Source organism: Lissotriton helveticus, chromosome 6, assembly GCF_964261635.1.
Source record: "Lissotriton helveticus chromosome 6, aLisHel1.1, whole genome shotgun sequence".
NCBI lineage: Eukaryota > Metazoa > Chordata > Amphibia > Caudata > Salamandridae > Lissotriton > Lissotriton helveticus.
The window spans coordinates 465,750,171-465,767,603 of NC_136067.1; positions in this window are offsets into that span (position 1 = coordinate 465,750,171).

Below are 17,433 nucleotides of genomic sequence, written 5' to 3' on the forward strand. Positions count from 1 at the left end.
TGCGTGATCCCGCGGGAGTTTGGCGCCCGCGAATACGTAATCGCGGCTTGCCACCTTGCACAGCATACCTCGCGAGAGTTCGCAATTGCGAACACGTAGTTGCGGCGGAAAGGAACAATCTCGCACTCGCGAAATAGAGATTTTGCAATTCTGCACAAGAAAATCAAAAGCAAACAGGATAAACCTTCAGAAAATTATGATTTTTATCAGAATCACTCCTCAGGTTGACATTTGCATGGCCTTTTTTTTTGCAAGGAGTCCATTTTTGGGGGGGGGAGGAAGGAAGTGCCCCACAGTCTCCAACTTCCTGTTCCTGTCCAGCAGGCTCCTCCCAGTGCTTTGTCCATCTCCTGGTCACTTTCATTTGGATCTGGAGCTGGAAGGATTACTTTTTGTGGGTGCTGCTGGATATTTGGATTTGAGGCCTTTTTTGACTGTCTTTGGATCACTTTTGGATTAGAAATCAACTTTCACAAGTAAGTTTGTTTGGGGCATTACAGTTGCTGCAAGTACAATTTTGGAACTTTTTCAGAACATTAAATAAATTATATTGTTGGTAGCCACAGTATCCAGTAGGACCAGGGTTGGTTAGGGGTGCATGATACAACTGTTTTGTTGAATTTAAACACCATTGAGGCCATGGATGGGCTGGGATTGTGCTGATTTTATTGTTTTTTGTCGTTTTTTTGGGGCTGCTGGTGGGGCCTTTTGCCAAGGGGTAGTGGTGCATGGACTGAGTGTGCCTGTAGTGTGGTCTCACTCTCTTTAATGTAAACATCATGGATGGCATTGGATTGTGGTGATTTCTGGCTGGTTTTCTGTTTTTTGGGGGTGTACTGTTGATGTGGACTGTGGCCATGTGGGTGGTGGTGGTGGCCATCTTGAGTCCTGGCTGGTACAGGCAACATGTGCTTGGGGTGTAAGGGGCCATTTTTAAGAGAGGCAGTGTCTGAGGCCTGCACTTATTTTGCCTACTTTTCATCCATTATGCCCAGGGGTAGTGAGTGTTGCATACTTGCATGGCCCTAGTCTTTCTGTGGGGTGTCTTCAATATAAACATCATGGATGGCATGGGATTGTGCTCATTTTTCTGTGTTTTGTCGATTTTTTGGGGTGTATAACTGAACTGATGTTCCTCTGTCTTCCATTGCTTTTAGGTGCACAAGACTCAAGAGAACCACCAGTGCCAGGAAGAAGTCCTGCAGCGGTGTGTGTGTGCAGCATAACGTCACGCGACGTCACGTCTGGACACAGACAACTCTGCAACTCGTGCAACTGCTGCCTGCTGTTCTGACCTGCTCTGAAGAAGATGGCCCCAAAAAAAGTAACCCGTAGCTCCTCTAGCAAGAAAGGTGCCAGTAAGGAGCAGAAGAAGCAAGTTACCAAGGAGACTGGTGTGCCACCCGCCCCTTTTTTTGGGAGTAAAAAAAAAAGTATGCCTGCAGCAGCAGCGGGATCTGCTTGGGACCAAGCTGGCAGCAGCACCCCCGCTCCATTGGGCTCAGTGCCACCACCACCACCACACCAACTTAAGTCCAAGCCCTTGAGTGCTGCAGAGGCAGCCAGTATAGTTCTTCAATCACCATCGACCAGTGATGTTGGCTCATCGCAAGAAAGCAGCAGCAATGTCCCTCAATCAACACAGGTTGTTGTAGCTCATCTGACGAGTGTTGAACAACCACAGCCGCAACAACAATCACATGTGCAAGTACAAGCCCAAGTACATGTGGAAGGAGAGGCAGCGCAAGGAGATGCGCAAGCAGAGGTGCATGGAGGGTCACAAGTGCCCACAATAGTTGTTCCTCCCGAAGTAGGGGCACATCAGGAAATCGACAATCAAGGCGAGGTATCATTTGAGGAAGCCACTCCTCCTGATGATCCTTCATTGTCTTCCACGACCCTAGCAAGGAAGAGATCAAGGGTGGTGTCTACATCTTCTTCAAGCACACTTCCTTCTGATGATACGGATCAAACTTGGGAACCAGCACCACTGCCGTCTGAGAGTGAGGCACACCATGATCCGACAAAGGTAGTTAAGCGTAAAAGGAAGCTCGTCCAAAGTCTCAGAGTTATGGAGTGTGATGAGGCTCAACAAGAAGTGGCGGATACTGCTGCTGATGAAGACTCTGCCAACGACGACCCAGTCATCATAAAGGTCACTGCAGCCCCAGCGGGCATGCAGCAAACAGACATTTTGACCCTAGCCCGAAGAGCTGCTGAGCGTGATGATGATGATGTTGTCGATGAGGAGGCAGTGGAAACACCACAATCATTGGAGTTAAGTAGTACACCAACTCGTCCCGCTTCCATATTTCTTTCTGGCAAGAAGAGACCTCCATCCACCTCGACCTTAATTAGTGGCGGTGAAAGTGCACAACGTACAAAAGTTGGGCAATCCAGATCCTCCACTTCATCTGGCATTAGCTTCATGACCACCACCACCAGTATCGCCGCCTCCTCCAGGTCCCACAGACACTTCAAGTCCCCAGTTTGGGACTTCTTTACTGTTTGTCAAAAAAATTCAAAGTTTGCCATTTGTACCCTTTGTAAGGTTGCAGTTAGTCGTGGTAAGCCAGGTACCAACTATGGTACCGGAGGCCAGAGAGGTCATCTTAGGAGACAGCACACTGTCCAATGGTTTGCGCACCTAGATGCGATCAAGAAAGGCCGAATTCAAGGAAACGTTGATGTTGCATCTGATGATGACGAGGAGGAAGAAGACGTGTCAAACACTTCCCTTACACCCAGTACCCCTGTCAGCAGCACACCCAATGTGAGGCACACTAAGAGTGTTGGAGCGAGTGAGACACCAACGCACAAAAGTTCACCAGCGAGCAAAATTGGGTCAACGAAGTCATTATCAGCCCGTAAATGCTTGGTCCAGGGCAACATTAGAACAATGCTTACTTCAGACGTGCCATATGAACGCAACCACCCACTGACGCGTCTGTATAATACTAAGCTGGCTAAAATGCTAGCTGTGGACCTTCTCCCTTTTTCTTTTGTAGAAGCGGTAGGTTTTCTAGAATTAGTGGCAACGCTCTGCCCTAAATGGAAGGTTCCTAGCCGGTTCTATTTTGCCAGAGTTGCGGTTCCAGCACTACATGAAGATGTGCTGGAGGCGATTGGGGCAGCTTTGCAGAAGAGTGCTGTTCACACAATACATCTGACAACAGACATGTGGACCAGTGGCGCAGGCGCTGATTACATGTGCATCACTGCACACTGGGTCTCTTTTTCAGGTGTTAAAGCAAAGCTAAACGCAGGTGTTGACCCGGACAAAGTTTTCAAAGCTGCTCGGAAACATGCAACACTAGCCATGTTTGGCTTGGAGAAAAGTCACACATCCCAAAACATTTTGGACGAGTTTGACAAAAAGGTCTTGAAAGTGCTATCCCCAAAAAACCGCCAGATTGGTTATGTTTCCACGGATAATGGCGCCAATGTATTTAAGGCCATGGCGCTGGGTCGCTATTTTAGAGTGCCGTGTTTGGCGCACTGTATCAACCTGGTAGTTCAAAAATTCTTGAGTGATAGAGACAGTGCAGCGTTCGCGGTAATGGCCACCTGCCGCAAAATGTGCAACCATTTCAGCCATTCTTTTAAGGCCCGGAAGCATCTGAGGAGGCTGCTACTTCAAAGTCGAATACCAGTGAAAGCACTCATCCAGGAGGTGGCAACACGTTGGAACTCAACCTTCTACATGCTTGAGCGTCTGTATGAGCAGTATACGGTACTCGATCACTATTTCTTCACAGAGGGTACATCTCAGAAGGAGGACATGCGGATGGGTGCGGCACAATGGGACATAGTTAAAAGCCTGACAGACATGCTTCGTCCTTTTGAGTTCTTCACGCGTGCAGTCAGCCAGGAGGACTGTAATTTGGGAAAAGCTATCCCATTGTTGTGCATGCTGGAGCACCAACTGATGGCGGTGTCTTCTGAGTTTGAAAAAGATGAAAAAAAAAAAGACCATTTTATTTTGTCTGAGAAATTATTAGAGCGCCTACGTGGTGATGAACGTCTTCAAAAGATCAAGTCAGAACAGCATTACATTTGTGCTACTATTCTGGATCCACGCTACAAAAAGGCGCTGTCAGGCGAAGCATTCTTTCCTTTTGCTGATGCAGATGTTCAAAAGTACAAACATTGGTTAGCCTGGTCAGCCAAGAGGTTTGAAAAAGAACGGCAGGTTATTGAAGGAGAAGACAGTACATCAGCATCAGCATCAGCAGGCCATCCCCAGTCACAAGAATCCACTTCTGCACCTGTGGCTGGGGCACAAGTGACCTCTCAGCCGTTAAAGACACCGGCAAGTGGATCATCTGCACCACACACAATGACAACACTAACAGTGGCTGCGGAGGAGGATTGGCTAAGTTTGATGGGGTATGGTTCTCGAAAAAATGTCACAGGCACAGCAAAAAGTAAGCAAAGTGGAAGAACAGTTGATGACCTTGAGTCGATGGTGCAGGACTATCTGAATGACTCAACAGAGGTCTTTCTTAATGATGAGCCATTCCAGTATTGGCATGGGAAAAAACAATTGTGGCCAGAGCTCTCCAACCTGGCTATAAACTATTTGTCTTGCCCACTCGCAAGTGTGTCTTCTGAACGTGTTTTCAGTGCTGCTGGTGGCATTGTAACTCCCAAACGGAGCCGCCTCTCGCCCCAAAATGTGGAGCGGCTGACAATGATCAAGATGAATCAGCACCTCATACCACCAGATTACAAAGTACGAGAAAACACGCCGCATGAAGACGAGGAGGACGGCAACGTAGATGAGGGGATTTGTTCTCTGTTCGGTGGCACTGACCTCCTCCTGCCTGAATTCGCAGAGTATGATGACGAAATCTTCTTCTTATTCCCTGACACCGAGCCCTGAAAATGAGACAATGAATCAATAACTTTCTTTTTCGTCCTTATTCACTTTTATTCCTGTGTGTCTCTCTTTCTTTGTTTTGCACAGTTAATTTAATTCAAACTTTAATCACCTAATCCTAAAAACAAGACCATCAGCAGAACTGTCTTCACTTGTTTGCTTATTGATTTGAAGGTGCCGCAGTCTACATTCCTCAGGTTCACAAGTTCTGAAGAACATGCTCCTCTATCCTCCTCCTCCAGACTGCGATTTCCCTCAAAGCAGAGTGCTGGATTACGCCCAATGAAGAAAGACTCAGCACTTGTGGGGGTGTTCTACTTCTTTGCGGGTGAGTTGACGGATTTGGGCCCATTGCTGTGAAGCTCTAATAATGGATAAAAGTGTTTTGGACCAAATATGAGGTGGAAATTTCTTGCCGTTTTTGCTGACTTGGTTGCCTTTGAGGTGCTCGTTGGCGGGGTTCCGGGTGTTTGTGGGTGAGTTTTGGGGTCTGGGAGCACTGCTGCGACAGTCTAATCGTGATTGCATTTGCTTTTCAGGAAATCCGTGGTGGAAAACAGGAGTTATGATGATTGATGATGACCTAGCTGCACAGCGCGTTTGGACCAGAAGGCCGATAGATATTGTAAGTATGAGATTTAGCTTTTTCGCTGTTTGGGGGTGTTGTCGCGTGGTTTTTTGCGGGTGGGTTGGCGGGTCTTGGCTGGGGCATTCCTGGGGCATTCCTGGGAAGGTCTAATGCCGGATAGAAGTGTTTTGGACAAAATCCTTAAGGAAAAGCCTTTTTTTTGCTATTTCATCTGACATCTTGCTCAATGTAGCGTTTTGGGGGGCTTCCTGCTGTTCGTGGGTGGGTTGCGGCCGGGGTCTCTGTCGAAGCACTGCTGCGACAGTCTAATCTTGATTGCATTTGCTTTTCAGGAAATCCGTGGTGGAAAACAGGAGTTATGATGATTGATGATGACCTAGCTGCACAGCGCGTTTGGACCAGAAGGCCGAGAGATATTGTAAGTATGAGATTTAGCTTTTTCGCTGTTTGGGGGTGTTGTCGCGTGGTTTTTTGCGGGTGGGTTGGCGGGTCTTGCCTGGGGCATTCCTGGGGCATTCCTGGGAAGGTCTAATGCCGGATAAAAGTGTTTTGGACAAAATCCTTAAGGAAAAGCCTTTTTTTTGCTATTTCTTCTGACATCTTGCTCAATGTAGCGTTTTGGGGGGCTTCCTGCTGTTCGTGGGTGGGTTGCGGCCGGGGTCTCTGTCGAAGCACTGCTGCGACAGTCTAATCTTGATTGCATTTGCTTTTCAGGAAATCCGTGGTGGAAAACAGGAGTTATTTTATTTAAATCTTTATTTCGGCAAAAGTAGCCATAAAAGACACATGAATATACATACACGAATTGAAAGAGTTTAAATTCCAATTAACAATTCATAAAAAACATGCATAAGCATTTTTTCCTTAAAAAGGGTCAACAAAAATATATCATTTAGCATGATTGAATTTAACAGCAGAAATGCACACTGAGTATGCCTCTTTGGACAATGTATCATAATTTTTCAGAGCATTTGACCCAATTTTTTTCGAATAAAAAAAACTGAAGTTAAAAACCTGCTAATACTGAACACAATGAACTGGTCAGAATTTGTTTTAACAATCCTATATGCAGTATGGCAACTTCTAGTTCCTAGGAGAGCACACATGGGTTTTAGCCATTTTTTCCGTGCTTTTGTGTAAGCGTTACATACAAAGAGCATGTGAATTTCATTCTCCAGACAGGAAACAGAGCACATAGGACATATTCTGCTGTTGCCAGTTATACATTCAGCATTTTTCTTTGCCCATCGCTCAAGGTTAGAAGTTAACATAAGAATCCCGTATCTAAATTTCAGGTAAAGGGTCTTAGCCACAGAAGGCTCAATTTCATCCAGAAATGTTTCAAAACTGGGTTCAGTTTTAAACAATAAAAATTCATTGATTAAAGTACCAGTTCTACTCTCATATACAACCTTGTTATTCATATAGGACCAAAAAACTCTCTTCACCATGGTTTTTGCATATGGTGGCAGGTTCTCCGGGTGTTCCCAAAAGGAATGCAACCCCAGCAGTCTAAACCATTTTTTTACGTGCCCATACCATGGGATGGAATTAAAAGTGTCGAGGTTTAGTACCTCTTGGAGACAGTTCCTATAGTCCAACAATTCTGGGGTGGACCAAACTCTAATCCAGAACATCAAGGGTCTTAGAATTGTAAAATGATCAGTTCGCTTAAAATTTAGGTCAAATTGGAGTGGGATTAAGGGGGTGCTAGTAGGAACTCTTACAATAGATCTCATGAATTTATTGTCCATACCTTGGAAACACTCTCCGGCCCAGGGACCCCATATTTCAGCCCCATATAGAGTGGCAGATTGGATTTTAAATTTGAACAGTTCAAGAGCAGGTGTGGCACTCTTGCTTACACTAGCATTCAATTTACTCATGATGGGTTTTACATTTTGAGCATATACCACCCTACTCTTCTCAAGTTGGGCCTTCCATGTTAACTTTGAGTCAATTACCACCCCCAAGTAAGAAAAGTTATCAACGACCCCAAGCGTTTGTCCATTAAGAGTTAAAATCCCTCTATCTGGTCTGCTAGGGTTTAATGCCATACATTTAGTTTTGCTAGTGTTTATTTCCAGGCCTTTTTTTTCACAGTAACCACTGAATGAGTTTAAGAGTATCTGGAGACCCCTCTTAGTCTGGGAGATGAGGATGGTATCATCTGCGAAGAGCAACGCAGGCACTCTCTCTCCATTCAGCTGAGGTGAATCGTTGTTACAGGCATTTAAATATTCAGGAATATCATTAACAAATATGGAAAATAGAGTGGGGGCCAGGACACAACCCTGGCGAACTCCGCGCTCGATTGGAATATCGCGGGACAGTTCGCCATTTGGTCCCCATCTAATGTTGGCATGGTTTCTAGCATGTAATTCAATTATCTGGCTTAACAGGCACCCTGGCATCCCGGCTTTGTTTAAGGAACTCCAGAGCAATTTTCTAGGAACGAGATCAAATGCAGCTCTAAGATCAACAAACGCTACATACAAATGACCCTTCCTAACATGTACGTACTTCCAGTAAATACAACAGAATCTGAAGACCTGGTCTAGTGTACTGATCTTGGACCTAAAGCCTGCCTGAAATTTAGTAAATATTTTTGACTCCTCCAGCCAATCATTCATTCTATATAATAAGTGTTTGGCATAGAGTTTCTGCAGGGTGTCCATTAAGCTGATAGGTCTATATTTAGAGGGATCAGATTTACTACCCTTTTTAAAAATTAGCACAACTTCTGCTGCACGCCAGCTCTCAGGAAAAGAGCAATCAATAGATAAAACATTAAATAAATAATTAATATAAGGAGCCCAGACTTCGGTTGCATGTTTGTAAAGGTCACCAGGTATTTTATCCGGACCTGGGGCTTTACTGCTTTTTAGGTCGTTAATTGCCTTCGTGGTTTCTTCCAAGGTGAAATCAAGGCATTCAGGGGGTGGAGGTGACCAAGTGGCCTCAGCAGGTGCACTATCATATTTTTTGTACAGGGATGTGAAGTAATTTACCCATGTTAGTTCATCCAAAAAAGTGTCATTAACTGCTCTTCCTGCATGCCCCCCATTAGCAACCAACCTCCAAAATCCGACATTGTCATTTGTTTTGGCAGCAGCCAGCATATCTGCCCAAAGAAGCTCTTCCCATGCTTTTTTGGAGTCCTTCAAGACGCGCTTGTATTCTTCCCTTGCAAGTTTGACATCCAATTTAGAGCCCTCTCTTATTGTAGTTAGAAGACTCCTTTTAGCCATCTTACATGAACGATTGAACCAAAGCTTCCCATGGCAGCCCATCCTTATATTTTGCTGGTTCTTCTTTGGCATTTTAGACATGTGAATCCTGAGTTTGTCAAAGAAGATTTTATGCAATTCAACAAAATATGCATAGTTCTCAGATAGGAGGGGAGTATCGACCATGGGGCTAAAGGTTGAATCAAGGAGAGAATAAACAGCTGCAAGAGTTGTGCCATCTGATAATAAATGCGGCCATTTTAGAGCACGTCTGTTATTATTAACGTGAACAGATTCGCATGGAACATCTGCAACTTCAGTAGGCATAGAATCAATAAACATACGTGCTTCAATGTGCAGTTCCAGGGGAAAATGATCACTCTCAACCCTGTTAGATACTCTGAAGTCCATCATAAAGTGCCAAATGCTTAGTGATACAAGAATAAAGTCAAGCCTACTTACAGATTTTACAAAGGTTGGTTGTTTAGATAGGTCAGATGGAAGGCGGCCATTGCAAGCTCGAAGACCATGTTCAACTGTTAGTCTTAGAATTTGAGCGGCTAACGTAGTGCACTTGACGTGTATAGCAGTCTCGAGCTGAGGGATATTATAGGCAAGATCTTCATCCTCAAGAGCCTCAGTAATGCCAAGGATCGGTTCGTAATTACAATTCAAGTCACCCCCCAATATTACTGGAACATCACCGACTACTGTTTTAAGGAATGAATCCAAATTTTCCAGCGTGGGTGAAACCCTAGAGTGACCTATGGGTCTATTATAAATGTTAATAATATAATATTGGTGCCCTGTTGCAGTTGTGATCTTTAAGGCTAGTATATCCGGAGTTCCTGTATCTATACTTTCAGCCTACAGGAGTTATGATGATTGATGATGACCTAGCTGGTAGTAGCTGCACAGCGCGTTTGGACCAGAAGGCCGAGAGATATTGTAAGTATGAGATTTAGCTTTTTCGCTGTTTGGGGGTGTTGTCGCGTGGTTTTTTGCGGGTGGGTTGGCGGGTCTTGCCTGGGGCATTCCTGGGAAGGTCTAATACCGGATAGAAGTGTTTTGGACAAAATCCATAAGGAAACACCAGTTTTGGCACTTTTTGTAAGTTAGGGTTCGTTAGGGTTAGCCCTAGCAGCAGGATTGCATGCGTTTCGGGGTGTTCTATTGCAACGCAGTTCTGGGGTTTTAGAGCACTGTTGGAGCGATGCTGGCTATGGATACTTTTGCTAGCTTGCAAGTGGTTTTAATACAATCCACGGTCTGTATTTGGGCCTACTGTTACTTTCAAAGTACGTTTTGTCTCCATTTTTCTGCTAGGCATCGTTTTTGGAGATCTGATTGGGGGTCTTCTACATTTTTGCGACTGGCTTTAGTAAGGGTCTTGGTGGGAGCATTGCTGGGAAGGTCAAATTTTGTTCTAAAACACAGTTTACAGTACACCTACGTTGAGGGGAAAGATCCGCTATAATATTTTGGCCATACTTATTTATCCTTAAAAAGGTGACTCAGACAGAGCACGCAATTTCAGAAATATTCTACTGTCTATTAGGGAAATCAAAGTGTGACTTTTTGCACCACACAGCGTGCATACCTTTTATTTATTTATCAGTGGTATTGTAATAGCAATTCCTGTTTTCCGTTCAATAATTACAGGCCGGGTTTCAGTCAACATCCGCCAGGCAGGCAGTGGACAGGGTGTCTTCTGTCAGTGGTCACCAACATTGATGGACGAAGCGTCAGCTGGAATGGAGGAGTGCCGCTAATAAGAGGAATTGTTTGCTGCATGCAACTTACTTACCAAATTCAACAGGACAACTCCAACAACATACAGAATACAGATACAGTATCCATTGTGTGACTGCATGTGCTTAGCTTTAGTTTGTACCCAAAGATTTCTTTATCTTCAATTATTGTTTGTCCAGGCTGTGCTTTTTTTTTCTTCTCTCAACAAAACCTACCCAAAAAGAAACCCCCATTCCCATCCATTTTCCAAACCCTAACCCTCTTCCCCCGGGCTGTGTTGTTTTGCTTGATGTCTGACTAAAATGACATCAATAATTCCACACACTTGCTGGGGAGGATAAGGTCATAGCAACAGGCTGGTGAAGGAATACGAGGATATCTTCTAGACTTACTCAGCTTCAGTACTATATCTTCTAGTAGTAGGAGCCAATGTCAAATAAATTCAACGCAAGTACTAGTTATACTTGCAAGCAAATACTTTACCATTTGTTAGGCTACATTATGGCACTGTTGTAGTGTACTGTCACCTGCTATATTCTCGATCGTACCGTAACCGTTGTAATGCTACAGTAAGGACAAACCAGGTTTCGTTTTCTTTTTTTCCATAGGCATGCAACTGCCACTGTGTCACACCACCAGTACCACCGCAATGAGGAAATTTCACCCGCCCAGGATTGCCAACGTTAATCCCCATTTCACGTGGAGCCAGCCCTGGGCCTAGCCCTAATTTCTAACACAAATTACAGGTAAGATAAGCGTTTGGTGGGAGGTAGTATAATGGAGTATTATTTAGGACTAGACGAGAGATTGACGGTAGTACTACTAAAGTCCTACGACTGTTCAGGAAAACAAACTTACTGTTACACCCCCATCCCCCACCCACCAGACTGAAAAGCAGTAAAAAACAGGTATGGTCAGATAAAGTTGAAAAATGTATATTTATGTAGCCCTAACAAAATAATCTCCCTCAAGACCCACCCTAACCCCAACGATTGTCTTTGAAAAGTCCCGAAAAGAACCCAACTCCCAAATCCCACCCCCCAAAAGTCTCTAAAAAAGGGCAAGGGACACTCCACTACTGGAGGGTGCTGGTGCATTTTGCGGCATGGGCATCATACTCCTTGCGGAGGGTGGCAAGCTCGAAGCGGAGGCCCTCTACCAAGTTCTTATAGTTCTGGACCTCCTGCTCCAGGTAGGACATTCGGACTCCTAGGCGGCGTTGGCGCGCCTTGCAGCTCCTGTGGGGGGCAGCTGGTCTTTCTGTTGCTTGGCGGTGGCGGTTGGCTTTGTTAGCCCGGCTCGGTCCCGCTGGAGCACTGCGCATGCTGGCGTCCCGTGGGGTCACGGAGGAGGATGCCGCTGTCCCAGTCGAGGATGTTGTTGTTGCACCGGTCGACTGCGTGTCCTCCTCCTCCTCCAGGGCCACCAGCCGCCGATATTCGGCGACAGTGGCATCCAGCCTCCGTTGCCGGGCCATTCGAGCCTGCTCCCTCCGTGATGTTGATTTGGAAGGAGCAACTATATGAAGAAAGAAAGACATAGTCTGTAACCAATGCTCCTTAGCATTAATAACACAAAGTGATTGAGCCGAAAGTTGGGTCACAGTACAAGTAGCAAATTGAAAGCACAGTACATAACTATTGAGGACAGTATCTATGTAACCTCCCACTTCTGCATCCTTGCTCTAACATTAGTGGTAGTTTAATGAACAAATTCTACGACCACTATGGACTTCCATTACAGTCGACTATGACAGTACACCAGTCTTATTCTTCTTCTTCTCTCTTGTTTAGGAAAATTGGTACGTTATCTTATGCAAGCCGGCAGAATGGCAGCACAGTGAACTTGCACCCGAGAAAAACAGTTGCACACCATGATGAGTGAGACAGACTTGCGTACTGTACCGGTCCAGTACATGCAGGTGGTGAAGCTATTACTTTTCTATTACGGGTGGCACTGAGAATACTTTGTTACAAGGGCTACTGCTTAATTAATTTACCTTTCACCCTACAGTGCAAATGAGTACTAGAAAAGGAAAATGAACAAGCTAAATAATTTGATTATCTATCACTTCACATGGGACGTATTTGATGACATATGGGATGACTTTAGGTGCTTTGCTTAATATTGAGTGAACAGTGATACACCCACACATGAATGACGTACTACAACTAAACTAAAGTTATTAAGAGAGGTACGGAGTGTCCACCGTAATAACCAGATATATGCTGTGCTTGCAGTTGCAATACAAAGTACTGCTACTATTCATGGTAGTATTGGACACATTTACAATTTCTTTTCCTTGCCTTCCCTACACTGGAACGGACGTGCGGGTGCGGTGGTACATGCTCTTCAAGGTAACACTTAGTTCATCCAGCGACCATCTACTCTCTCTAGATACACATGTGCTATCTAAGAGTCAGAGAATACCATGCTCCAGGAATCCATTCATTCAAAGTATACGCACACATACAGTTTCTGTTTCACCCACCCAGGCTGCTGTCCTTCCACCCATCCTTGCTTCATCATTGACCCAGCCATGCACCATACCATATTCTTTCCTTCCCAGCCACCTCGGGGGCCAAGCAAACACATATCGTTCTTCTTTGCCAGCCATCATACAATTTCGCGTCCCACTTACTTACACCCTTCTTTCGCTTTTCGTTCATCCCATCCATCACGTTCATCTAAGAACTTATTGGGATTCTTCTCACCAAAAACTTCACAGCTAAGTCGAAGTACATTTCGAGGAGGCTACTACCTGGTTGATTTGTAATACACCCGTGCAGAAAGCACACTATGCAGTCTTCAATCTCAATAAGTAAGGAATATATAGCTTACCTGTTCCCGCCACCACCGTGCGAACCCCCACAGGACCGTCCGCCGGCTCTTGCACCGCCTCCTCCCCAGAGTCCTCCGAGTCCTCGCCCAACACCGCCACCTCCGCGCTGGCCCCGTCACCAGATGTTCCACCTACAAAGTACATTTAAGAATGTTAGAATACACCACTCACTACTATATAATATTTGGTCTAGGAGTAATAAAGAAATGTTAAAAAAACAGAATACAATGTAATAATTTGTGACTGTCTACTCTAAAGTAAAAATGTCCCTTTTTCCAGGGAAGGCTGTTGTCTTGCTGCACTTTTATGCACAACTGATGAATGCTTGCTTTTTATTTTTAACACGCACCACTTTTTCTCCTAACAGACAGAAGCTTGACTCCTAAGAACACGACCAGGATCAAGTTCAAACCAGGTGAGAGCTCGGCTCGACCACAAGAAATGTGTCCAATTAATCGTCAGCACTAAGCACTTTTCTGTTTTCAGTTAAATAGTTTTATGACAAAGTAGATTTTAATAAATGTGTTTACTTTTAATAAAGCTTTTAAACTTAAATAGACTCTGTGGTTTTTGGTCCTCCAGACTAGAGTGGATGAGCTAAAGGTTTTGGAATTTTTGCAAGCATGAGTGCCTCTGACACTTCTTGACTGTGACTCCGTACTCTTGTCCTGCGTACGATAATCTAGAGATCATTGGGGATCAATCATCGGTGACTTCGGGAGCTAAATGACTCTGCCACACTATCTAGTCAGTAAGGAGACAGTGCATAGAGCTATTGCTGAATAGAATGGGAGTACAATGGAATTGCCAAATGTCCAATCTTAGTTAGCTACACAGACAGACTAATAAGAATAATCTAGTAATACCACATGGAGTCATATTCGAGGCAGGATAAGAATTTATATCCAGTCTACAAGAAGATCAAAGACGATTTAGAAAAAATCGAATGAGGAACGCTAGGAAAAAATAGGTACTCTTTATTGAAATTTAAACTTACTGGGGCCAGCAAAGGAGCCCTCGCCTGCCCGATCCTGGCCTGCATCCTCCTGAACAGCACCCTCCTCCTGTGTCCTCTTGCCCTTGGGGGGAGCTGATGTACAACATGAAAGAAAGAAAGACCAGAAAACATGGATGAGATTTGTCAACCAAATCAAACATTTCAAAAGAACAATAACAAAATATTTTGGAGAAATAGCAAATAGATAGACAACTATTCCACGGGATCTATCTCATGTGGTATACTACGTTATTCGTATTGCCTGATTTGCGGACCGTTGACTTAGAAAGTTCCTATGTAACTCAATAAACAGACTACTAAAGAGGTTTGCCTAGGCCTGGCAGGCAGCAGTCCGCAGCACGCGAAGTGACAGACAAAGTCCATCCTGCTTGCAGATCAGTGAATACTCAAACTATCAATCCACCGACCACCGCCACTATTTCTTCTTATAGCCATGTGTCTAAAGGAAGGACTGGACTTCAGTCTGTTGGGGCTGATTTAGAAGTCCCTTGCGGCTCATTTTCCTCCATTGTTGCATGACTTTTGTGACGCAGCGGCAGAACAAAAGACTCGCCATGGTGTTGGTGCGGCGTATATATGCATCACGTTGTAAAGCCCTGCGCCATCAGGGGGCGTTCCGGCGCAAGGGAGGGCGTACCTGCGCAGGAACGAATCCTAAAAGTGGCTGAGGGAAATCTACAAGATGTCAATCAGTCACTTTTAGGACAATGATGCATGACTCAAACCCTGCGCGCTTGAAGCCGACGTACGGCTTGATGCAGCATTGGGGAGATAGGGTACCCCAGAGCATTGCTGGAGCTGCGCCATCGTTGGCACGCAACTCCAGCAATGCGCCGCCTTTACGGCACAGATGCGTAAGGCTTCTGTGACATTTTGGGCCAATGGGTGGTGGTGGCATGGCACACAATTACTGCCGCACCCCTGCTACTTTGCAGGGATGCGCCGGTAATTGAAAATATGACCCTTAGTGTCTAGCATTACGCAGTTCTTATCTTTACACTACACTCATACATAATTTCTCAGGCCAATGAAATGAACACAAAATACAAAACAAATAAGCATAGTAGCAAGCAAGGCTACTGAGAAGGAGAGCAGTGCACCTGAAATGCATAGAAGATTTTGAAATATAATTTACCTACAATGTAATCGGCAGCATTATTGCTCTTGGTAAAGAACAAAGATTTGCAAATGACAGAGCCGGATAAAACAGAGTAGTGATGAATAGCTACTACTACTCACCAAGCCCGGGGACCTCTACGCCGAGCGCGTCCAGCAAGTCCCGCTCCCGGTCCATGACATCTGTCCAGCGGTGGGTGGCCTGGTTATATGTGCGCCGGACCCCAGAGAGCTGAAACATGGCCCGGCACACCTTCTCCCACCGCTTCCGGCGCTCCCGGATGCCATAGCCGGTTGCGATCTTGCCGCCTCCCAGGATCGTCTTGGGGAGGCGGCGCTGGACGTGGAAGATGAGTGCGGCCACCTCCTCCGCGCTAAAGATCTCCCGTGGCACCACTTGCTCCCCCCTCAAACGCCCGCACGGGAGCCGGTCACGGGGTGCGGGACCCTTCCCCTTCTCAGGGTGCTTCCCGGCTCCCTTTACCATGGTCTGGGCAGAAATAAAGTTAAATGATAAAGAAGAAATAGAATAGTGAAGAAGAAAAGAAAAGAGTTTAAAAAAGTAGTTTAAAAGTAACTAAAAGCAGCAGAAAACACAAAAATATAGAGCTAGAAAAATAGAGGGATAGATTAATAAGTAAAATAGATCAAATAAACTTCAAACAAGCAAAGGATGGCAGAGATTCAGAGAGGATACAGAAAGCATGCCCAGAACCATAGCAATGAATGAGAAACAAGATGGCCGCGCCCGTTCCCGACCGCGTGGGTAAGTTCGCGCGAGATTTTCCTCGCGAGCACGCGCAAAATTGTACTAGCGAGCAGCACACTTTGCGAGATTACACATAGCGGCCGGAAACGGAATTACGTCACGCAAACAAGATGGCCGCGCCCGTGTACGACCGCTAGGGTAACTTGGCAAACGTATAGCTACAAGCGCCTCGCGAACACGCACAAAATCACGCGAACATACACGTCGCAAAAAAAAAATTCGTGTATTCGCAAGCATTCGCGGCTTCCGAAATCGATCTCGCACGGATTCGCGCCCCAAAAAACGCGCGAAATTGCAGAAAAACCGATTTTTGCTAAACTGAAAGCAATGAGCAGGTGCAAAAGTTCAAACTTAACATTTGTAACATTCACTGTAGTGCTTCCTGAGGGGCCCCTCCAGAGTTTGCAACTATTCTATGACCCTGCTATGACCCAAACAGCAGGCTCATAGAATAGCTACAAGTAGACCATAAAGGTCCTGTGAAAAAAAAATTCACTGCAACAGAAAGCAAATTACAGATAAGGAAGGAAGCAGGTGCCAGCCAGACTGGAACTTTCTAAATAACTGACACATTAATCAACCCCAAATTAATTCATGGCAGTTGAAGTAGGGGAGGTGTGCTTGCTTTTTTCACCCCCCATAAACTACAGTGATAAACAAACCTAATGGGTGGCAGTGAGGATGTACCAGAGGGTGGCATGGGTGTCCCAGAGGGTGCAGTGGTGAAACAGAGGGTGCTGTGAACCTGTGATGATAAACCAGACGTAGAAACAACATAGTCGCGGCCGTTGCGAGCCGAAAAGTAAGTTCGCAATTGCGAAATTGTCCCAAAATCGGCGCGAACGCGCGCCAACACAAAAAACGTGAAAATCCGCAAATCCACGAGAGTTCGCGTATCTTCGCGGATTGCGAATCCGTAAATCCGCAAATTCGCGTACGCGAGATCCGCTAGATCCGCCCATGCTTAATAGGAACCAACCAAGGTAGTGACACGGGGGACACGTGCAGTGTCTGAACACAGCTGCGAATCACCATCAACTGCAGCTGGCGGTGACACTTAGTGGAGATCCTGAGGTGGAGGCTCCAAGATTCCGGGCGGGACTTGTGGCAGTAGCAGGCTGGCTTCGTACCAATTGCCTACAGTTGAATGCCACCAAAACTGAGGTGTTGGTATTGGGGAAGCACGCCGAGCTATGGGGAAAGCAATGGTGGCCACCAGAGTTGGGCGTCACTCC